Here is a 24,689-nt window from a genome sequence, read left to right as displayed (position 1 = left end):
GTTCACTTACTGAGTCAGGCATAGACCCTAGGGTCTACCAGTTTTATCACTGGAAATTTGAATAGAATGAATGCTTTGACAATTATGTAATAATGTTTAGATTGGAGTTTCATGGGGCATGATCACTGCTTCAAACTATCAGAAGTCCTGTATTGTGCTTTTTAGATTTTTGCCACACCATTCCAGGGCTTGTGTTGGTTTGGGAGGCTATAACTTCCCTTTGGTTGTTGACATTACATGTTCTTTCTTTATCTATATTTATTTTGCCCTTAGAAGTGAGTTTGCTAAAGTTTTTGAATGGCTGAGATTCTCTTCCTTATGGAAATAAGCCACATGTATTGGTTGAGTTCCCAGCCAACTGCTCATACTGACTTAAGTTTTTGCATTTCTTTTTTCTTGAGGAAAATTCACAACAACCAGATGGCATTTCTGGTGTCTGAATTTTTATGAATAACTGAAGGAATTTCTCTGAAAAATGGACCAACGAAGTACATGTAGTATCACACATCTCCCACTAAACCCTCTGCTTTATTGTTAGATCTGGTCACTCTTCCTTACAGGGATGGCCCCAGAGACAAAGAACAAAAGACATCATGGTGTAGTTGGAAAGTCCCTGGATTCTGAGCCAGGGGACCTGGGTACTAATTCCCAGTCTTCTGACTTAGTCAAGTCACTTCGTCTCTGCTGACCTCAGCTTCCTCATTTGTAAAATGAGAGCATTCCTCCAAATGATCTCTGTGTTTCCTTAATTTGAAACCCTGCTGATCCTATGAACTCAAAAGCTTTAAGATGTAAGAATATTTTTTTGCAGCCTTATTCTTCACTTTTTATGGCCCAGTGAGGGAATGGCTTAGTTTGTGCTCAACTCAGTTCTGCTGCCCTACCTCCTTCATTATCTATAACATTAATCATTGTTGTTGTAAATTCTTCATTATTGAAGAGGATGACATCTTGCAAGTGAATTGGATTTAAATGAGGCAGGGCTGTGCAAAGTCATCAGTCTCTCTCTCCTCCACAGTGATCTGAGTTCAGTGGCAAGACATAGGTGAAGACAACTGGTGATGGACCCCTAACATTATTCAGTCAATCATTCACCATCTATTAGGCCCCTAGTATGTACTAGGCACTATGCTAAATGCTGTGGTTACAAAGACAAAAGTGAAACAGTCTCTGCCCTCAAGGAGTTTATGTCACAATGGGAGAGGCTCTGTGTGTGTGTGTGTGTGTGTGTGTGTGTGTGTGTGTGTGTGTGTATTCAAAGTCTATTCAAAATAAAAGTAATGTAGTTTTGTTAGGGAAGATACTAGCAGCTGGGGGATGGGAAAAACTTCATGTTGAAGGTAGCACTTGAGCTGAGTTTTGAAGGAAATCAGGGTCTCTGAGAGGCAGAGATTGCATTGTAGGCATAGGAATCAACTAGTACAAAGGCGTGGAGTTGGGAGATAATCTGTCTTATATGAGAAGCAATAATTAGGCCAATATGGCTGGTCTGTAAGGAGCATTAAGGAGAAAAATGTGGAAGAAGACTAGAAAAGTAAGAAGGGTCCAGGTTGAAAAATACTTTAAGAATCAAACAGCAAGCATTTATTAAGTATCTACTCTGTGCTAGTTACTTTGCTAAATGATTGGGATATAAAGAAAGGCAAAAATGAAAGGAGTTTATATTTTATCTTAGAGGTCAGAAAGTGGAGGCACTGAGAATAGATAGCCTTTTCAAATTTGGCTAAGAAAAAAAGAGAGATTATAGCTAAGATTATAGGTAGCAGGGACTGTGGAGGAGATTTGGATGTATTTGTAGGTAGTTGGAAGGAACTAGTATATGGAAGAAATTGAGAAGGATACTGGGGGAAATCCTTTGGACAAAAAGGAATGGAATAGAATCAAGGATATAATACAGAGGTTGGGCTTGCTGAGAAGGGCCACCTCCTCCTCAGAGACTGTAGGAAAAGAGGTCAAAACATGAGATGAGTGGTTTTTGTGAGATGAAGAGTAGAGAAGAGGAATCTCAATACGAGGTTGGGATTTCAGCTGAGATGGTCAGGGAGTAGTACTGTGAGAGGTTTAAGGAAAGAAGAGATTTAGAACAGCTGTTGTGGAGAGTAGGATTAGGGGGAGTAAAAAGATTTGTCTTGCTGCAGTGAGTACCCAGTTGAGATCAGATAATGTAAATTTGTGGTGGATCTAGTCAGCACATTTGTTCAGTATCACATAAGTAGGAGTGAAGGAGGTAGATGATGGGTCTGGGCATAAGCAATAAAGGGACAAGAGGGACAAGGGATTCATGAATAGATGATATTTTTGAACTTGTTCACTGAAGTCATAAGATTGGGAAGGGAGGAAAATGTAACCACAACTGTCTGAGAAAATACCAAGAGGTAAAGAGATAGTCATGGTGAAGTCAAGAATAGGTTTAGGAAGAGTAAGACATAATAAATGTTTAGTTGATGAATGGGCCCAAATTTTTAGGCAAAACACAAGATAAGGTCCTCAGGATACAGGGTGGGTGTGAGAGAGATTGGGTGTGGGCAGGATTGAGGAGAAAAGAAAATGTTAGGAATAGCTTAGTAAATTGTATAGGGAATCAGTTAGGGAGGAGTAGTAGGATTGCCTTGCAATAGTAAAAGTTCAATTGAAGTTAGCTTGTGTAAAGTAGTGATATACACTATTAGCAAGCTTTCATAATTTCCTTCAGTTCTATTCAAGAATATTAGTAAAATAGGTTGATAGTGGGAATCATCCAATGTTGGGATTTGGCAAGACATGCTCTGATGCAGGACAATGGAACAGAGTTCAAGAGTAAAGGATAGTATAGAGTTGAACTGGTTTGTCAAGAGGTCAAGATTAGGAATAAAGGATAGTGTAGCCAGAGCAAGAGTGATAGTACTGAGGAATGAAGGGGTTGGAGATCATGGTGTGGACAAGGAGTAACAGGTTTATGAGGAATAAGGCATATAGAGAGATGGAAAAATAAAATATTTTGATCAGATAAGGAAAATTCAGAATTCTTAGACATGTAAGTAGAATATTTGTGGGTGATGGCAACATCAAGGAAGGCTATGACCATTTCTTGATGTAACTGAAGTAGAGTGGAGGAACTAATCATGGGGGTTTGTACCCCTTTTTTTGGTTGTTGTTTATTTATTGTTTTGCTGTTGCATGAATCTTATATATATCATAGTATTATCTCCTAGATATTTCATACAATATTTAGGTATTTTGAATGGAATTACTTTTATTACTATGCTTCCTTTTTTTTTTTAAAGTACCAAACAGAAATAGTGATGATTTTTGAAGGCTGGCCTTGTTTCTTGCTACAGTGCTGAAGTTATAATTCATCTAAATTAATTTCTTTGTTGGTTCTCTGGGGTTTTCTAAGTACATGATCATGTTATCTAATGTAGGAATAATTTTAACTCCTTTTTGCCACTGCCTACACCTTTAATTTTCATAAGTTAAATCAATTTAATTTCATATACAGTAGTGGGGATAATATCCTTGATTCATGTCTCTTTGTCCTGGAAATATTCCTAGTGCTTTTGCCTTGTAAACAGCTCTTGATTTCAGTGTTTGCTATTGGTCCTATTAAAGAACTCTTCCATACCTCACTTTTTGGGGTTTTGAACATGATGAGCATCTAAGATTATCACAAAAAATGAAATTGAGCATCTTTTTTACAGGTACAGAACTGATACTAACGTGATAGTTATGTATGCATTGCCTGATCACTAACTTTTTAGAATGAAATCAAAGCTAATCTACAAAAGAATGTATAAAAAAAAGAATAGGAAAAATATGATGTGAAATAATTCAATTCTTGCCTGTTCAAGCAAGTTATTAATAAAAATGGGTAATAGAGGGTAGAAAGGACATGGATACCAGTTATAATTATTTTATACAGAGGTTTAATTGATGTATATCAACATACTTGGAGGCCAAAAGAACCTAAAAAATGTCTTAAATCAGCAAACACTTTGTTTATCATATGGTGAGAGATGGTGGCCAAAGACTTATAACCATTTAGAATATAAACACATTTGTGAAAATTAACAAAGAAAGATGATGGGAGATGATATGCAGTGTCACCTTATAAAACAAAGAAGCTGTGGAAGTTTTAAAAAGGAAAACTTGCTGGGAGACCGAATTAAACAAAGTCATCCTGAGGGTATTTAAGGATGAAAATGGAAAATACCTTTTAAGATTTTTATAATGAACTTTTTCACCATCAAGGAAGGTAAAATCATCACATGTCACTGTGCAGGATGTACTTGTATAGGAGGTAAAAGTGGCAGTAAGAAACAAATTCTGGAAAAGAAGCCAGATTAGACCAAGTGTGTGTACATAGGAGAGATCTGTGCTGTAGGTGACGTTGTTATTGACAAGTTATCTGAAGGAGAGGAAGATAGCAAAGATATGGAAAAAAAATTGGTCCTTATTTCTACTAATAGCAGCAGTTGTTATTTTGTCAAAGGCTTTTTCTGCATCTATTGAAATAATCATGTGATTTTTATCTTTGTTGTTTACATGATGAGTGTTAATTGTTTTCCTAATGTTGAACCATCCTTGCATCCTTGTAAAAAAACAATTTGGACATGAGAAGCGAGGAGGGAGGAAGGAAACAACCATTTATTAAGTTCTTACCATAAAGTGCTAAGCACTTTACAAATATTATCTCATAGTACATTATTTTTCTGGATTTGCTGTTGTCTCGTGAAGATTTCATTTAAAATTTTTGCAGCTATATTCAGTACTGAGATTGTACTTTTGTTGTTTTTCTCTGTTTCTTCCTTGTTTGGGTATCAGGGTGTAGTTATCATATATATAATAGGAGTTTGGTAATATGCCTTCTATCTTTACATTTGAGCATAATGTATGTATGTATTAATTACACTTTAAATATTTAATGTAATTTACTTATAAATCCATTTGTCCCTTTAAAAATATTTGTGGAGAAGGCTTAACATTGGAGTAGATGGGTTTTGTGGTATCTTAAAAGTTTCAGTCTCAGCTACACTCAGGAACATAAAATTGGAGAGACTTAGGAATGATTTAGTTCAATTGTTTCATTGTTAAGATGAGTTAAATGAAGCCCAGAAAGATAAAATGACTCATTACAGAATCTCACAATCTGAATTGGAAGGCACCCCAGAGGCCATCTAAGTGTAATCTACTAGTGAACAAAACATTCATCTAAAGCTAGCCAAGTGGTCACCCAGACATGTATCCAGTAAGTATAAAAGCTACTATTTGATGGTAATTAGAACGTAGAACTCTGACTTCAAATTGAGCATTCCTTTCGTTATTGCCACATTTCCTCCTTTGATTTTGTGGATGAATGCTAAATATTTTCTAATTATCTGGCTACAGAAGAATAAACACAAAACAAAAATCCCTGAAAGTGAACTTTGGCAAAAGCCCTCTGTCAATATTGAAATGGAGTTTTGTTCTTTTGATCAATTTTGTTTAAATAATCAAAATATAATTATTTTTTAAAAGGGAGATAAATGATATTCATTCATCATGATTATTTTTAACTCATATAACTGCCCAATTTATGCTTTCATATCATCTTTCTCACTTTTGATGAATAAGTCTGGAGCCAGAGTTGGCATCTCCTTGTTTGAGTACCAGCAGGTGGCATACCAGAGCAGCCTGCTTGGCTCACTACTTTTTGACTCTGACGGCTTAATAGACTTTCTCAACAGTTACCATCCTGTCATGCTTCTCCCGCTGGCCTTCTACCTAAGTCTGATTGGCAGTGTTGAGGGGCATTTTGAGCAGAGAGAGGTAAAGTAGCACATGTGCCCTTGCATCTGCCCCAAACACTCATGCCTGCTGTGAGTAAAGGGAAAGGTGCCAAAGTGCCCTCCCTAGAGCAGATCTTAAAGAAGAGTGGTCTCTATTTATACTCTCCATTATTTAGTCTGTCAAGTTGGGTCTTTTTCCTTCCCAGTGTACTCTTACAAGTGTTAGAGAGGCTGTGTGGTGTAATTAAAAGAGCTACTAGACAGAGTTAACACACCCGAGTTCAAGAACCTCACCATTTACTGTCTGTATAAATGTGGGTAAGTCACTCAACTACTTTTCTCATCTATGAAATGTAGATAACAAAATGTAAGCTCTTCTTTTTAATTTGTCCTTGGCTCTATTTGTCTTGTAACCTTAACCTCATATACTATATTAAACTTTATGAATGAATAAAATGAATGAAAACACATTTAAGTTTGTACAAAGCACTGTGCTAACAACTAGGGATACAAATAGAAAAGACAAATAATTCCTGCTCTCAAGCTCACATACTAATAGGGGGAGACAATTTATGGGAAGTTTCGGATGCAAGTCATGTAGAAAGACCCTGTGGTCCTGAGGATACAGTGGCAAAGCAGATAGATGATAATTTCTTTTGTGTTATTTCCATTAATAACACCCTATCTGTTTCTGATGATGAACTACTTGACAGTGCCAAGAGCTTTGATAGTGAGAACTTTCTTTTCAGGATCTTTAGTAGCAGTAGTTGCTGAAGACACAGGGGCTACAGCCTCTGCAGAGGCTACAGCCCCTGCAGAGGCTGTTGCCAGGGTCACATCTCCACATGGATTGGTCTCTTGGCTAGAATGGAAACTGGTAGCCTGGAGAAAGCTGCTATTCCTGGTGCTCTTGGACTTATTTTTCCATTTGGTGTTGGTTGTAGAGATGATGGGGTCCTTCTTCAAAAGAGTTGTTTTCCAGCGTGATGACTATGGGGCCTAGGTTGGAAGGAGGGATGGTGTTCAGGGGCTTATGGGCTCAGTGTCCTAGATGGTCTTCAGTGGAATTTGAGGTGGCAATGGCACCTAGCACTATGATTTCCCAAGTTTCCCTTAGGGTGTCCTGCTACTTCAGGTAGCCTGCCTTGCCTGCCCCATCTTTTCCCTATGACAATCCTATGATGTAGATAGGACAAATAGTATTGTGCCCATTTTATGAAAGAGGTTTGTTGTTTGTCCTTCATTCATGAAGAGGACTATAACTTTAGGGAGGTGATGCCATGACATACGAGTGAATTGGATTTAAATGAGGGAGGGCTGTGCAAAGTCACCAGCCTCACTTTCTCCTCTGGAGCCATCTGGGTACAGTGGCAAGATAGAGATCAGGATGATTGGAGATGGCCCAGAGGGCAGTGGGAGACCCTGGCCCTTTCAAACTAAGGTCTTTAACAGGTCTCTGTTTGACAGAGGCAATACCCATTCAGTCATTAAGGCTAGGTAAGAGATGAGGCAGAGAATGGCTTCTCTATGGAGTCAAAAAAAGAAAAAAAAAAGCAGTCTGTGGGGGAAGATTCTCAGGGTTTCTGGCCAAAAGAGAAACTATTGCTATTTACGTTCACTCTGAGGCAATCAGCATCCAAACAACGACCAAGTGGGCTTGACCTGGGACCAGTCAATGAGAGCCAGAGTAATTTGGGTTTAAGGCATGGTCCCTAAGAAAGAAATCTAGCCTGTAAACCAACCCCAAGATACCTTGTAAGGGAGCTTTCAGTGATCAAAAATTTACATTCCTTTGAGCAGAGCACTGGCAGGTATGGGTGTGATACCCTATGCATAGGTTCCAAAAAGTGGGTGACCCTGCCCCCTGGGGGGCACTGGAATGATGGGGGGTGGTGGTAATAGCCTCAAGTGCAGTTGGGGGGCGTTGAATAAAAATAAAAGGGCAGTGGAAGCATAAGGAAAGAAGAAAAGATAGGAAAATTGAAAAACTGTACATGTTTTATCTGTTGTTTAACAAGTTAAAGTTGTAGTGATTACATTATTATCCAAATAAACACACAAAATCGTTAAAGGAAGTAGATTTCCAGGGGGACACAAAGTAATTTTTTTGTTTTGAAAAGGAGTAGGTAGGCCAAATAAGTTTGGGAACCTCTGCCATATATGGATAGAGAAAAGGGAAAGAAGGAAGAAAGGATGGAAGGAAGGAAAGCTGCCCAACTGGTCAGTTGCAGTACTCACAGAGGTGGTTGTTTGTCCTTCATTCACAAAAAGGACCATGACATCAGGGAAGTGATGCCATGTAACATGCAAGTGAATTTTAAGTGAGGGAGGGCTGTGCAAAGTCACCAGCCTCACTGGGTCCAGTGGCAAGACATGGATCAGGATGACTGAAAATGGCCCTGGATGCAGGAGGAGACCTTGGCCCTTTTAAGCTAAGGTCTTTAACAGGTTTCAGTTTGACTGAGACAACTCCATGAAAGAGGCAGTTGCTGATTAGATTCCTCAAGGAACTCACAGTCTAGTGGAGAAAGACAACACATAAAAAGAAGCTGGCAAGCTAGGGTAGCAGTGGAGGTAGGAATGTGGAAAGAAGGTTGTCTTGCTGTAGAGTGGCAAATGATCTGAGGAAGTGATAGTTTTAGAGTTTATTTCACTTTGCAGAATGATGAGTTTCTAGAGGTCATGAAATCCCAGAAAGCAGCCAGATAGGAAAAGATGAGGTAAATTCCCACAGTGCCCTCCTCCCATTGAGGATCTGGGAGGAGTTCCAGATGTCCACTAATAACCTTTTGTAATCAGAAGGAGAGAGGAGCACCAGGGGCAGGGACCACTGTTATTACAAAGACATTTACTTTGGTATTGAGCTACAAATAGATTGACTGTTACTGCAAAACATTCAATGTGTCACTTAATCAGTAGTTAGCGTGCTGTAGTATACTTGATCAATGGTATACCTTTCTAGCCATAGCTTTCACTTCTCACTGTCATGTACTTTTCTTAGACATAAATGGGTTTTGGTTGTAGAGAAAAATATTTTGTGTAATGTACATATAGCACACTTTTGCTCAGTTTGGCCTTTGCTCATGCTATTCCCTACGGTCCATCTCCAAATCTAGCTTGTTGAAATATGGCCATAAAAAATTCACTGGATAATAGATCAAGAGCTGGAAGGGACCACATAGGCCATCTGGTCCAACCCTTCTTATTTGATAGCTGAGGAAACTGAAGCCTATGGGGTTAAGTGACTTTCCCAAGTAGTGAGTTTTAGAGACAGGATTTGAGCACATGTCTGTCATTCCTGAGGCATTGGGGTTTTTTGTTTGTTTATTTTTGCTGTACCATGCTCTGTCCTAGAGTAAGAATTTGAAGACATTTAAAAGGTGTTGTGAGCATATACCAAGAAAAGATCTAAATGAGTATGACTTAGACATAAAGGGTGACAGTCATAAACAAATTAGAGGTCAGATCTGTTTAAAGGTTAGGAGAAAAGTTCATGACCCAACAATGAAGAAGATCACTCACAGAAGGTAAAATGGATGGTTTAGATTATATAAAATTGTAAAACGAAATGAAGGTAACTAAAATTAGAAAAGAAGCAGGTAAATGTGGGGGAAAACTTTGCAGCAAATTTCTCTAAGGTTTCATTTATCAGCTACATAGAGAACTGATTCAAATTTATAAAACTAAAAGCAGTTTCTCAGGTTGTATTTTGGATGAGTAAATACTTGAGTGTGATTGAATATAATAAAGATCTTGCTGTTTCAGATCCTTGGGGGAAAGGAGTTATTCCGGATAGGGAAAATTTCTGGATTGTTAGAGTTAATACCTTGAAGCACCATAATTTTCAGAATTTTAACCCATTAATGGAAATATTTGCAAAAAAATTCTATTTCATTGCTTTGGAAACTGAATATCATTTAGCCTTTTCTTGATGACCCAGGATCACAGTCCCTTTCTTATTCTGATTTATGTGTTCCTTTGGAGATATAATATTCTGTGTAAAGTGAAAATAACTAGGCATTGAGTAAGATTCTACTAGCTGTTTTAGGAGTGTGGTATAGCCATAGTTAATGGATAACCCTATGTTTTCGCTGCTGTTCGTTTGTTTTGATTCCCTCCTGGCCTTTAGCTTTGTTCTATGTATCTGAATAGTGAATTAGTGGAAAGAACACAAGACTTGGGTTCCTGTTTCAGTAGTGTTATTAGCAAGATGTGTATTCATAAGAATGTCACAACTTTTCTGAGCCTCAGATTCTTTGTCTGTATAATGAATAGTTGAACTAGATGCCCTCTGAGCTCTTTTTCTAGGATTCTGTGAAGTTATGCTCATCCAGAGGTGTGTTCTACAATATTTTATTTTCCACTTCTCTTAAAATACCATCTTTGTAGTTATGCTTATTAGGGAAATTACTTGATCTCAGCAAGAAATGAAAAACACACTTTTATAAAAACCTCCGTGGCATTCATGACAAACTCACAGACTCAAATACAATAAACATATTCTTGTGATGATAAGCCCACTAAACTCTTAGATCTTCTTTGTAGGCTGCCTTCATCTGTCTGTTGCCTTTTCTGTTCTGCCTTCCTATTAATTGCCATCTCAGTCTGTTCTCTGTTCTATTTGTGATAGCTGTGTTGGCAGGGAAATGAACTAAATGACTGAATATGATACTCTTTCCCTCTCCCCCTGAAAACCTCTTGCTATTTCTCTCCTTCCATGTAATTCCATGCTATTTGTCCATTTTTAAAAGCCCTCCTTTGAACATATTTTGTTCTGTTTCTTCTATCCTCCTTCTGCTTCTTCCCATCCTTTTAGCAAGCATGCTTTCTCTTCTGCCTCCTACCCAAGCTAGCAGTCATCTGTTGGTATTTACGATTTAGACTCTACCTTCCTATTCCCTTTGGACTGACAACAGAGCAAAAACCTGCTGAGAGTAGGCAAGTTGTTAGGTTGCTTGTTATGGTGCCTTTGTTATTTCTGACTGTCTTGGAATTTTGAGCTATTTCTAGCAGCACCCTGGCATTTGTGTAGTCTGAGGACCTGGATATGGTTTCTACTTCTGATGCTTTGTAGGTCAGTGCCAATCACTTTAGGGTTTTAGCTTTAGTTCCCACTGCTGTAAAATGAGGGTTATGGGGATAGATAATTTCTCTGGCACTTTCCAACTCTAACATTTTCTGTGTTCTCAGATGGCTCTGCTTAGAGACCAGGAAAGGATTCAGATTTTAGATGTAAATTTTAGTGCCATATACAAAGAACTCAAGGCTTTTATCCTTGAAGTTAAGACCTGGGCAATAACAACACCTCTTACTCATCCTTCTCTCTTATAACTGCTAATTTAACTCTGCTTTAAAGCTACATACACATATGTACAGATATGAGGTAGGTAGGTAGTATGTACATGTCTTATCTTCATTTAAAATAATGAAAAACTTAGTACTCAGAAAGGTCAAATAGATAGTATAATGCCTGACATATGAGATGCTTAATAAATACTTACTGATTGATTGGGAAATTTCAGGGAAGTGCTACTTTTTCCAGTTTAACAAGTTATATATGTATACACACGTACATGTGTCTCTCTTTAATTTCTTATAATTTTAAAAGTTATCTCGAGGAATGGAAGATACCAAAAAATGGGGGAAAAGTAGCCTATATTAATGTTCCCAGAAAGTAATTGTTAGAACCTCTATAACTCTTGACATATATGGCTAATTCTTCATATTTATAAAGTCTTTATGATAACCATTTAAACATGTATCAAGGATATTTTTGATGATATAAACAAATTAGAAGAGCAAGCAAGAAATGACCTGTGAGGTCTATGGATAAAGGAATAGCAAGAGATAGAGAGGATTACAGAAGGTAAAATGAATGGTTTTGATTACATGAAATTAAAAATTTTTTTTACACAAACAAAAGCAGTGTGACTAATATTAGAAGAGAAACAGGTAAATGGCAAAAAAAATCTTTGCAGCAAATTTCTCTAATGAAGGTCTCATTTCTAAGATTTATAAGGAACAGATTTAAATTTATATTGAAAAAGAACATTTTTCATGACTATTCAGCTACATATCCTTTTACAAATCTTGCAGTTCCTATATTTACAATATCTCTCACATCCAACCTCTTTTCTTCACTCATACAGCTACTGCTTATTTCAGGCCTTTGTTACCCCTTGCCTAGATTTTTGCAACATCCTTCTAACTGATTCTCCTTCCTCAAGTCTCTCACTATTCCAGTACATTTTACACATTCCTTCCAAAGTGTTTTCCTTCAGTGCAGATCTGACCAAGTGACCCTCTTACTCAGACACCTCTAGAGGCTTCCTATTGCTTCTATAATAAAAGACAAACTACTCTTTTTTATCTTTTAGGTTTCTTTTCAACTCTCTCATATGCCTCCTTTTCTCCTTTGATACTGCCACCACCCTTATCGCCTCACATCGGCATTATTGCAATAGCCTTTTTGGTTGGTTTCACACCTAAGTTTCTCTCCTCTCCAAACCATATTCTACATAGCAAAGGACTCTTAACTAAAGCCCTGTTTTGCCATGTCGGTCCCTCTTCTTCAGTAAATTCCACCCAGCTGCTGTGATCTAGTGGTACTGGTTTCCTTGCTGTTTTTTGCACAAGATATTCCATTTCCTGGCTCCGTTTTTACTGGCTGTTTCATACCTTGAAATTTTTCCATTATCATCTCCACCTCTTAGCTTTGCTGACTTCCTTCAGGTTCCAGTAAAAATCTTGCCTTCTACAACATGCATTTCCCAATGCCCCTTAATGATAGTGTCGTCCCTCCATTGGTTGTCTCCAAATGATCCCATCTATATCTTGTTTGTAAGTTGTTTCTCCCATTGGATTGTGAGCTCTTTTAGATCAGGGGCTGGTTTCACTTTGTTTTTTAAATCTTTGTTTCTTCAGCACTTAGCATAATGTATGACATATGGGAGATATTTAATAACTGCTGGTTGACTTGACTTTTAGGCCTGGGTTAGGTTAGATGGCTACTGCATTCTCTGTTGAATGAAATCATGTGATTCTTTGCTTCCTGATTTGTGTTTTTCAGATTCTCTTTTGTTGGACCTAGGCTTGGCCCCCTTCCCCAATACTAGATTCCCTTCAAAACAGATTTCATAGTGTGACACAGTCCCTGGAGAGACCTTGTTTTCTGTTAAATTATGTTAGGGTAGGTTGATAGCATGTTATGATATTCAGCTTTGAATTAAGTATCTTGGACCGTGCAGAAGTTAACTTAAAGTGAGTTTTGTTTTCATGAAACATTCATGAAACATTTGTTTTCATGTATCTAAAAATGCTTGCGTTATGTATAAAATGATATGATTTTATAATAAAAGTTACCAAATTAGTGCTCTTTCTGAAATTGAAATGGAGTTAGTTGTAAGTTTTATTTTTTCTCAAAGGATTACATAAAATTTTTTAAAAGTTCTTTATTTTCAACTTATAAGTATCTATAAATCAGACTTAATAACAACAATAATAATGATAGCTAGCATTCAAATAGTGCCTGCTGTGTGTCAAGCACTGTGCTATATTCTTTATACATATTACCTCATTTGTTATGTAAGTATTATATGAAAGATGGCATAGGGTAATATATAGGTTTGACCTTGGGTCACTTAGCCTTTCTATATTTGTCTCAGATTTTCCATCTCTAAAATTGGGATAGTAACACTTTTTCATTCAATTAAACAAATTCAGTTTACTAAATACTTATTAAGTGCCTCTGCCAGTGCTGGAAATACAGAGTTTAGTGAAGATTTAATCCTTGCCCTCATGGAGCTTTTTTTAGTCTGTTATTAATCATAATGCATGATGAACATGCAAGCTGTTGTAATTATGAATTCTAAATTAAATGAGAGAGAGCAACAGTATTTGTCATTACTTTCTGGTAAATTTTATAGGAATACTGCCTCCTGTTAAAAAGCTTGATTAGAAAATTGATTTTTTGGTTCGTATTTGTGACCGTTTTTAGTTGTACTGATCCCACTATAAAGCATTCTGCATTCTTTCTCTCCTGGCAAAATTCATGTTTATTCAACTGAGATTGACCTTAGGTAACAAGAACACTCTGTGTGGTTCAGCAGCATACACCTTGGCTACAAGCTCAGCCTGACCTAATTTCTGTGGCTGTTTGCTGAAAAATGAAAAGTTTATCTAGCAACTGTGCAGTAAAGTTTCCTTTATAGCCAGTATAACACAATGGTTGGATATAATTGAAAATCACAGACTGTCCGAGCCAGAAGCTCCCTTGTAACCATTTATTCCAGATGAAGAGTCTCTGACATACTCAACATATAGTCATCTTGTTTTCATCTGAAGGGAGAATAAGAGAGATCCACTATTTCCTTCAGCTGCCCATTCTTTCATTTGGAGGTTCTAATTTTTGGAAAGTCTTTTCTTATGTTGAGCCCATGTTATAAGATGCTTTTATAGTTACAGTATACTTTATAAAATCAAAGAATCTCGGAGTCCAGACAGACCTCAGAGACTGTCTTACCTAAATTACATAAGTTAGAATCTTGTCCACAGTACATTTTACAACTGGTCATCTAGTTTTTCTCTGAAGATCTCTATTGAGGATAAACCCATTACTTCCTTAGCAGCCCATTCTTCTTTTTTGTATAGCTGTAATAGTATCCTAGGATCAGAAGTTTTGAGCTCAGAGGGACTTCAGATGTTATTTAGGGTTAATATCTCTCTTTTACAGACCTAGAAACCTAGGGCAAAAGAGGGTGACTTGTCCAACATCACCAAATTTATAAGAAGTAGAGTTGCTCTGAGGTCCTAACTCATACCTATCAGATTGGCTAATATGACAGAAAAGGAAAATGGTAAGGTCTAGAAAGGAAGTGGAAAAATAGGCATACTAATGCATTGTTGGTGGAGTTGTAAAGCGATCCAACCATTTTGGAGAGCAGTTTGAAACTATGCCCAAAGGGCAGTGAAATTGTGAGTATCCTTTGACTCAGCTATACCACTACTGGGTCTGCATCTCAAAGAGATCAAAGGAAAAGGACCTCTATGCACAAAAATATTTATAGCAGGTCTTTTTGTGGTGGCAAAGAGTTGGAAATTGAGGGGATGCCCATCCACTGGGAATTTGGTTGAACAAGTTGTGGTATATGATTGTGATGGAATGCTATTGTGCTATAAGAAATGATGAGCAAGATGAAAAACCTAGAAAGACATATAAACTGATGCAAAGAGAAGTGAGCAGAACTAGAAGAACATTGTACACAGTAACACTAATATTGTAATGATGAATAACTTTCAAAGACATAACTACTGTGATCAAGACAATGATTCAAGACATTTCCAAAGGACCTAGAGTGTTGAAAAATGCTATCTTATCCAGAGCGAACTGATAAACTTTGAGGGCAGATTGAAGCACATTTTTTTTTCACTTTCAGAAAAAAAAAAAAGGTAGAGTTGGGATTCAGACCCAGATTTTTGACTCTAGATTCAGTATTCTTTCCACTACCTGTTACAGTCATAAATTACCTCTTGTCACTTGAAAACTCTTGCTTCTAGTTCCACCTTCTGGGGCCAAGTAGAACCAGCCTAATCTGTCTTCCACATGATATTTTAAATACTTGAAAATGGTTATTGTGTTCCACTTTATTCTTTTCTTCTTCAGGCATCTTCATTGATTCCCTGTATGGCATGATCATTCCCTTTCCTTTTTGCGGAGCTTGAGGGGCCTTCCTCTGGATGCTTTCTAAATTTTCAGTGGGCTTCCTAAACTGAGATGCCCATCATTAACATAATACTCCAGATGTGATCTGAGCAGGTCAGAATTAACTCCTTATTGCTAGAAGTGATATTTCTTTTATCGTAGCTCATGGTTACATTAGCATGTTTTCAGCTGCCACATTGCATTGTGGACTCCTGTTGAGCACCTCCACCCCGCCCCCCATCTTCTTTAGATGCCTGCTCTCTAGTCATGCCTCCTCAAATATTGTGCTTGGGGAAGCTGATTATTTTAATCCACATGTAAGATTTTATACTTACCCTGATTAAATTTATTCTTACTAGTGATAAATGTAAAGTCTTACACTTGTCCCAGTTTATCAAGTTCTTTTTGGTTCTTGATTCTGTTAGCCTCATCTGAAAAATGGGGATAATAATAGCACCTGCTTTCAAGTGTTGTTGTGAAGATAAAATGAGATAATATTTGTAAAGTACTTTATAAGCTTTCAAGCACTATAACTAGCTATTAACTATGTGCTGTTACTTTTTTTCCTTGTTTTATCAGCATATTTTATTAACATTAAAACTAACACATTTATCTGTTTTATACAAATGCTGAAAGCATAGGGCTAAGCACAACTTCATGGGAGATGTTAGTAGATACCTCCTACCTTGACATTAGACCGTTAGCGACTGCTCTTTTGGTTATAAGATCATAGATTCAGAGCTGGATGGGACATCAAAGGTCACCTAGTTCAAACCCTTTGTTTTACACATAAGGAAATTAGAGCCCAGAGAGGCAGTCAGTTCTAACTTCATGGCATCTCTCACATCTTTTCTAACATAGCCACCCCCCTATTTCAGGTGCTCAGGCACCTCTTAGCTGTACAATTACAATAGCTTCCTAAGTGGTCTTCTTGTGTCTAGTTTTTTCCCTCTCTAACCCATCCTGACCATGTCATTTTTGTGCTCAGGAAGCTCTAGTGACTCTCTTTTGCTTTTAGGATCAGACACAAATATTGGTCACTTAAAGTCTTTCACCTGGCTTTACCTTATCTTTCCAAGGTTTTTGCATATTACTCCTCTTCAGATTCTTTATGGTCCAGCCAGCTAACTGACCTTCTTACTATTCCTCACACAGGATATTCCATCACCAATGTCTATGCCTTTGCATAGGCTGTCCCCTATACCTACAATGCCCTGCCTCCCAACATCTTAGAATCTCTGGCCTCCTTTAAACTCAGCTAAAGTGCTACTTCCTAAGGCCTTTCATGATTCCCCAGGTACACCTAAATTACCTTGTTTTTACCTTGACCATCTATAACATATACACACATGTTATATGTGTATATATGTATACACGAACACATATTTTATTCTGATCTAATGTAAGCTCCTCAAGGGTAAGAACTGCATTTTTTTCTTTGAATCCCTAGCATCTAGAAAAATCCTACATAATAGGCTCTAAATAAATTCTTGTTGGATGATTAAGTCATTTACTTAGTCATATATTTAATAAGGAATAGTATGAGAATTCTCACAATCACCATTATTAAGAGTGGAAGAGAACCTTACTGGCTATCTAATCCAAGTAGTTCCTGAAAAGGAGTGCCCTCCATGACATACTCAATAAATAATCCTGTAGCCTTGGCTTAAAGACCACTAATGAGGGGACCCAATACCTTCCAAGGCAGCTCATTATACTTTTGGATACATGTACTTTTTAGGAGGTTTTTCACTATATTGCTTAAGTTTCCCCCTTAGCAATTTTCACCCAATGTACTTAGCTCTGTCTTCTGGTGCCAAACAAAACAAACCTAATCTCTCTTCTGTAGGATAGCCTTTCAAATACTTTGAAAAAGCTATCAAATCTCTCCCAAGTCTTCTTGTCTAATATCCTTTTAAATATATGATTTCCAAAACTGAAGTAGAATTACACATGAGGTCTGACTGGGGCAGCATTCAATGGAGCTATTACTTCTTAATTCCAAGAAGCTAGGACTCTTTTAGTGAGGCCTAATGATAGCTTAACTTTTTTGTTGTTGTTGTTGAAATACTTCTTCGCTATCCTATGTTGAGTTTGCATTCAACAACTTGCATTCAAACTACTATCTAATAATTCTTCTTCCATTTTGCATTTATAAACTTGATTTTTAAAATTTGAAGTGGTAGATTTTACATTTATCTCTATGAAATTTTATCTATTAGGTTCAATCAAGTCTAGCCTGGCACAATCTCTTTGGATCCTGATGCTTGACATCCATTCTTCCTGCTATCCCTTGAAGTTTTGTGTCATCTACAAAATTGATGAGGATACCATTTATGTCTTTGTCAAAATCACTGATAAAAATGTTTAATAGTACTGAGCCCAACAGATATCCCTGGGCAGTCTACTGGAGACCTCCTTCCAAGTTGTCATGGAACCTCTAATCACTACTTTTTGATTCTGGCCATACAGCCAGTTCCAAGCCATGCAGATATTTTGTTCTTCCTTCTCCATTGTTTCCACAAAAATATAGATATTATTAAATATTTCACTAAAGTCTAGGTAAATGCCCCCAACTTATCAGTTCAGTAATCCCATTAAAAATAGGGTCTATTTGATGATTATGACTTGATCACTACTATTGTGACAATGATGCTACTATGGTAACTACTGTTAGGATCACTGCCACTACTAGGACCCCAATTAAGATTATAATTACTGGCATAATTTTTAAAAATCTAGTTTTATTGGTTGGCACTCCATCTCTCAATGTACTTTATATCCCTTTCTATAATGCCTAGAATACTCTCTTTCCTCTACTCTGAGTACTGACCTTCCTGGCTTTCTTTAAGCTCCCCTTAAAATCCCACCTCCTACAGGAAACCTTCCCCAACCCCTATAATTCCAATGCCTTCACTGTTAATTTTTTCCTGTTTATCCTGAATATATTTTGCTTTGTATATATTTGTTTGCATCTTATACACCCCATTAGATTGTAATCTCCTCAAGGGTAGAGACTGCTTTTTGCCTCTCTTTGTATCCCCAGTGCTTAGCACAGTGCCTGACACATAGCAGATGCTTGATAAATGTTTAATGAATTGAATTAAATATAAGATCTACATGAACTGTTGCAGAAAAATTCCTCCCTGGGGTGTGATGAAGCTTTCTTAACTTTGATACAGTATTCTACTCCCACTCTGCCTCTGTACCCAAATTAATTGTTCAGTTGTGCTGGTATGTCAGTGGTATAGAGGGAAGTAATATGAAATAATTGTGGAAATGTAGGATAAAGCTAGTTTTTAAAAAATGTGTATTTTATTTTTCCCCTAATTACATGTTAAAACAGTTTTTTTGACTTTTTAAAAAAGTTTTGAGCATTAAATTCTATCCCTCGTTCTCTCCTGCCCTGAGATGGTAAGCAATTAGATACAGGTTATACATGGTGCCATCATGTAAAACATTTCTATATTAGTCATTTTGCACAAAAAGACTCAAATGAAAGAAAAAGAATGAAAGAAAGTGAAAAATAGCATGCTTCAGTCTGTGTTAAAACAATATCAGTTCTTTCTGTGAAGGCAGGTAGTATGCTTTGTCATAAGATCATTGGGATTGTCTTAGATCATCGTATTGCTGAGAATAGCTAAGTAATTCATAGTTCATTATAACACTCTTGCTGTTATTGTGTACAATGGTCTCCTAGTTCTGCTTTCTTCATTTTGCATCAGTTCATGTAAGTCTTTCCAGGTTTTTCTGAAATCATCCTGCTTATCATTTCTGATAGTACAATAATATTCCATCATAATCATGCACCACAGCTTGTTTAGTCATTCCCCAAATGATGGGCATCCCCTCAAATTCCAGTTCTTAGCCACCACAAAAAGAGCTGCTATAAATATTTTTGTACAAATAGGTCCCTTTCTCTTTTTCTTTTTAATGTCTTTGGGATATAGACATAGCAGTAGTATTGCTGGATCAAAGAGTATGCACAGTTTTATAGCCCTTTGGGCATAGTTCCAAATTGATACAGCTAGATTTTTGAAGAACCTTAGCAATTTGTTGTTTTCAGTTGAACTATTGAATCTGATCTTCAGATTAAAATACTGAATTAGTTTCTGGGACTATACTTAAATTGTTTTCCATCTTTCAACAGGCAGCCCTCCAATGACCACCACCACTCTTCCTACTACCACTATTAGTACTAAATTATCAATATTTTTTAAGGCCTTTTCTTTCTTAACATATTTCCTCATGTGAAAGTATTATATGGGGCCCCTCATTAGTATTGATTATTTCCTTTTCCTGGAAACAGGAGCCACTGGTTGTATGACTGTTTTGAGAACATGCAAAGTGAACCTAAATAACAATAGCTAATAATAGCTAACATTTATTTAGCATTTACTGTGTGTCAGGCACTGTGCTAAGTGCTTTTACATTGTTATCTCATTTGATCCTCACAACAACAATCCTGGGAGTGCTATTATGATTCTCATTTTACAGATGAGGAAACTGAGGCAAACAGGATTAAGTGACTTGCCCAGGTTTACACAGCTAGTAAGTATCTGAGGTGGGATTTGAACTCAGGTCTTCCTGACTCCAGACCCAGTGCTCTTTCTGCTGCTCCACCTAGCTGCCTCAAATCTAAACAAACTGGTGCATTTGATATTGGCTTCCTGCCCTGGTAACAACTGAGATCAGTGTTTAGGGAAAAATGAGAAGTCTGAGCCAACCTCCGATTTTCTTAATTACCTCTGTTTTTCAGCTCTTTTGTCTCCTACAGGGCAGCCATTTGGGCAAGAATTCCAGTTAGCTGTGCTTTAGTGCCACTTTTTAAATTTATAGAACTATATGCTCTAAAAACATTATTTTTCAAAAAGTTATTTATTTCCCTCAAAAATTATATATCTTTTATTATTTTCCTTATCTGGTAATGGTGCTGCCCTCTCAGTTACCTGGGCTTCAGATTGTGAATTCATCCCTAAGTCTTCCTTTTCCTTTGTCCATATTGTCTAATTAGTTCTGTCTTGTCTATCCATTTTGTCCACTGTCCTTGGATTGCTACAGGGGGTTGCATGTTTTTGCAAAAAAACTTCAGGACTTTGAGTCAGGAGCAACTTTTTATTATACAAATCCTGGCTTTAATATTCAGTGGTTATATAGTTCTAAATAAGCTGCTTAGCCTTTTGGAGTCTGCATCTTATGGATCAGGACAATAGTACTTGTGCTACTCAATGCTGTTCTGAGAGAAGTGTTTTGTCAGTCTGAAGGCACTGTATAAGTGTGAATTATTAGTCCATTTCTGTTGTTCATAGATTCAGAGTTAGAAGAGACCTAGTGAGGGAGCCCTGAGCCCAGATCATAAAAATGAAGCCCAGAGAGGTTGTGACTTGCCGCAGTAGAAGAAGCAAGATTTGATTCGTGTCCTCTTCCTCCACTGCACTGTTCTTTCCACTGTACCGTGCTGCCTCTATAGTTTCTGTAAGTCTCTCGCATCTCACCCCTGATTTTCATTCCTCTTGTTACTGCACTGTTTTATGGCTCATTACTTTTTACTCAAAAAACTACTGCAATAGTTTCCTGACTTAGCCTTCTTATCACTAGTCTTTGCTCTCATCTTTTCTTTCACATCTCTAATTCCGATTACATACCACAATTGGAACAACCTTCTTCTAAATCATCATTCTGATCAAGCAGCTGTTCTCATTATGGATCTTTAGTGATTACCTGTTGCTTGCTATATGAAGTCTTATTTTCAAAGCCTGGAATTCAAAGTCCTCTATGATATGGCCCTCACTTATCTTTCCAGTTGTTTTTCTCACTCTTCCTCATCAGCTATCCTATGTTCCTATTAAAATGAACAATAGGCCACTCCCTAAGTATGCCTAATTTTTTTTTAAAGCTCTTTGTTTTTGTCCACTACTCTTTCAACCTGAAAGGATCTTCCCCTGAATCTCTGTCTCTTAAGATTATAGAATCATAGATTTAGAGGTGGCATGCTTCCAACTTCCTTTTTTTCCCAACCCTTTCTTTTGACAGACAAAGAAACAGAGACCTAGAGACATTATTTCATTTGTTCAAGGTTACAAAGACATATGTCAGAGCCAAAATTTAAAGCTAGGTTATCTTATTCCAAATCCAGTGCTCTTCTCACTGTATCTTCTGGCTTCTTATAATCTTCCAATGCTTTTAGGTCCACCTGAAATGTTTCTCTTTTCCTTAGAGCCAGAAGTTAGGTTTCTTTCAACTCCTTTGTTTCACTTTTTTATAATTTTTTAGAAACATTTTACCTGGTATTATAGGTATGGGCACGTCTCATCTTCACTACCGTATTTGAAATAAAAGACCACATCTTATTATCTCTCTATCTCCCCCATTACAAGTATAATGCCTTTTACATATAACTATATTCATTTAATTCTTACTGATTTAAATTGAATGAATCTGTGCTAGAACTTGTACAAAGAAAATCACCCAGATGATCTGGAGGTAATAATCCTAGGCAAACACCATTTAGGTTAATGAAACCATACAGATTATATAAATAGTGGAAGAAAGCAAGAAACTAGCAGTGCAGAAACTGTTCTCTTGAACCCTACAATTCTATGCCACAATCAATAGGATTTGTATATGAAAGAAAAAGATTATGTTAGCAGTGTTTTCTCTTCTGACATTAAAGAACTTCAAATATCTGTAATGACATGGGTGCAGTTACTCCCTCTGTTGATGCAGATTATAGTTTTCATGCCTTATTATGTGATTTAATGAGTTACTATGGCCAAAATCCCATTAGTTGGACAACCTTCTGATGATGTGTTTCATTGTAATTAGCTAGTATGGTTCTTCAAGGTCTGTTTAGATCCTGATCTTATTATCTGGTGTATTAGCTCTTTCTTTTCTGTCAGAGTTAACTGCAAATCTGTTAAGCATGCCATTCATTTCATTCCCTAGACAATGACAAAAATGTACTTTCAAATACAAGACTAGTGCCAATCACAAATCTGTGGGACAGTAGGTTTCTCCTTCCATGTTGACACTGAACCATTAAAGACTGCTCTTTGGGTCTGGCTGTTCAGCTAGTTATGTATCCAAGCAGTTGTGCTTTTTTTTTAAAAACCCTTATCTTTGTATCATTCCATACAAAAAGTGTGGGAGGCTTGTTCAGTGTTATGTCAAAATTAAACTATCCTGATCTACCACTGTAATAACTGTGAAAAAAATAAGTTAGCGTCATATCTACTGATCTGGATGAAGTAATTCTGACCTTTTGAAGTTACTGCTCCCTCTTTTAGATGCTTACTAACCATCTCTTTAAATAATTTATTTTCAAATTTTGCAAGGAATTGGTCCATGGTTTATAGACTCTAGTAAAGTCTTCTTTCTTTTCTCCTTTTTAAAAACTGTTGCAACTCTTGCCCTCTAACTCTTTAGCACTTCTCATGCTATTGGTAATCTTTCTAAGATCACTGACAGTAGCTCAGCAAACACATCTCTCAGTTCTTTTGGTACTTTGGGACTGATAACTTGAACTCTTCAAAGGCAGCTAAATGCTTTCTGATGATCTCCATACATATCATGAGTTTTAACTACTTATTAGCCATTTAAATTCTGCCTTTCCTGAACCAAAGGTCATTCTCCTTGGCAGGAAAAAAAAACCCCAAGAAAAAGTAAGAGCTAAACAGGTCTCCATATCACCATTGTACATTATTATCCTTACATCTACCTCAGCAGATTTCTCTCTTCTGTGCTTTGTGATATAAATACTTGGGAGACCCACCTAGGAGGTGAATGAGGTGTTCAAGAAGGACAAGAACCTCTGGTGTGAGGACATACCAAGCCCTTTTAAGGGCTGCTCCTCTACCATTGGTATCTACCTGGCACTCATTTACCTGGCACAAAACTCTCACCTTTGACTCCAAAGAAGCTGTAGTGTGTACAGTGGCCACACCTTGGTAAACCATCTCAGCAGATGGGCTAAGCTGAGGGTAACCAAAGGTAATACTTCGATGAGTCTACCTGAAGCATGTGAAGACTTTTCTTGGTGGAGTGGTCAGATGGGAACAATTTTTTCCAACAGATATGAAGGCAGCTGAAGCAAGCATTTGTGGAGTGCTTAGACCGTGGTCAGACATCTAAGACACCAAGTTCATCTACTGTGTCCTGGGCCATTGCCAGGCCTCTTGACTTTTGTCTTGCCACTGGACTTCAGTGTCTCTGGAAGAGAGAATGATGTTGATGACTTTGTGTAACTCTGCCGTACTTAAATCCAATTCCCAGGGAGGTCAAGACATCACCTGTGATGTCACTGGTCCCCTTCAAAATGAAAGGACAAACAACAACACCCATCCAGGGACTAGCTTGCTTTCTGCTCTAAGCATTCTGTGTCCTTGCAAATACTTGTATAACATTAAACACTGATCTCAAGTACAGGTAGTTACCCCAGCATTCTTACTATTGCCCACTAAAGGCTCCCTCTGTTCATTATGTAAAGTGTTTTCTTCGTATGCTCATTCATTCATTCATCAAACATTTATTAAACCTTTCCTGTATATTAGGTATTGGGGCTACAAAGGAAAAAAGGCCTTGCCCCCAGGGACCTCTATGTGTGTATGTATGTATGTATGTATGTATGTATGTATGTATGTATGTATGTATGTATGTATCTCTCATGTGTATGTATATGTACATGTTTATGCCTTATATGTCTATTTTGTTTGCATATATGTGTGATTATACATGACTGTGTATATATGTGTATATATACATATATGTGAAGAGAGAGAAGAGGAGAGAGAGAAGGGAACATGGGAGGGAGAGAGAGAGAGAGAGAGAGAGAGAGAGAGAGAGAGAGAGAGAGAGAGAGAGAGAGAGAAAGAGAGAGAAATATGGGGGCAGCTAGGTTGTATAATAGATAGAGCACTGGACTTGGAATCAGGAAGACTCTTCTTTCTGAATTTAAATCTGGTCTCACATACTTAGTAGTTGTGTATGGCTCTGGGCAAAGCACTTAACCCTATTTGTCTTAGTTTCCTCATCTGTAAAATGAGTGGAAAAGGAAACGGCAAACCATTCCAGTATCTTTGCCAAGAAAACCCCAAATGGGGTATGAAGAGTTGGACGTGATGAAAAACAACTGAACAACAAAATACACCTATATGTATATATAACATACATATGTATACATACATATATATATATGTAAATTAAATTACAAATTGTTCCAAGTACTAGGAGAGATACAACTTTTAGAT

The 24,689-nt window shown here is 37.2% G+C and overlaps 1 protein-coding gene across 3 annotated transcripts in view; it reads left to right on the top strand.

Moving 5' to 3' along the window:
* Positions 1-24,689, top strand: part of TRAPPC9 (trafficking protein particle complex subunit 9) — a 942,595-nt gene that overhangs the window by 269,765 nt on the left and 648,141 nt on the right. The gene's annotated exons all lie outside the window — the stretch shown is intronic.

Source organism: Phascolarctos cinereus, unplaced genomic scaffold, assembly GCF_003287225.1.
Source record: "Phascolarctos cinereus isolate Bilbo 61053 unplaced genomic scaffold, phaCin_HiC Scaffold_4;HRSCAF=312, whole genome shotgun sequence".
Classification (NCBI taxonomy): domain Eukaryota; kingdom Metazoa; phylum Chordata; class Mammalia; order Diprotodontia; family Phascolarctidae; genus Phascolarctos; species Phascolarctos cinereus.
This window is presented reverse-complemented; position numbering and strand designations above follow the sequence as displayed.